The following is a 771-nucleotide window of genomic DNA, read 5'->3' as shown; positions in this document are numbered from 1 at the left end:
ACGATGTACTCGGCCGGGACGTTCACCTTAAGCTTCTGCGAGTCCAGCGTGTTCCAGCAGTTCTTCTGCGATGCGCCCTCCTTACTGAAGATCTCCTGTACGGAAACGCACGTTGTCGTTGACGTCACCGTGGTCACGGATATCGGCTTTGGTTTCGTCTCCTTCGTCTCCATCGTCGTCTCCTACGTGCACATCTTCTCGGCCATGCTGAAGTTCCCGTCCACCGAGAGTCGGGCCAAAGCCTTCTCCACCTGCTTGCCCCACCTCGCCGTCGTCACCCTTTTTCTCTAGACCGGAATTTTCGCCCACGTCAAGTCCGTGTCAGACTTCCCCCAGGCCCTGGACCTGATGGTGTCCGTGTTTTACACCGTGGTGCCCCCCGCTCTGAACCCCCTCATCTACAGCCTAAGGAGCCGGGACATAAAGGCCGCCTTGAGGAAAATCTGTGGCTGAAACCCATCTCTCTCGTCCGGTCTCCCCTCTGCGTCTACTCTGAAATTGGCTGTGTACCCCTTAAGCAGTCCGTTACTCCCCCAGCCCCACGATAGTCGTAGAAATAGTCTTGTGAACTGCTATTTCCCCTCACCCTGATTGACTTTAATGTACGTCTCCCCCTGTAGACCGTAAGCTTCTTGAGGGCGGGTATCATGTCTACCAACTCCTTTGCGTTATACCCTCTCAAGTGCTTAGTACAGTGCTCTGCAAACGGTAAGTGTTCAATAAAAGCCCATCGACTGATCGCTTGATTGATTGCCGTTCCAATCCCCAACA

This window comes from Tachyglossus aculeatus, unplaced genomic scaffold (genome assembly GCF_015852505.1).
Source record: "Tachyglossus aculeatus isolate mTacAcu1 unplaced genomic scaffold, mTacAcu1.pri scaffold_144_arrow_ctg1, whole genome shotgun sequence".
NCBI lineage: Eukaryota > Metazoa > Chordata > Mammalia > Monotremata > Tachyglossidae > Tachyglossus > Tachyglossus aculeatus.
The sequence above is the reverse complement of the archived record's forward strand: the minus strand, read 5'-3'. Positions refer to the sequence as shown.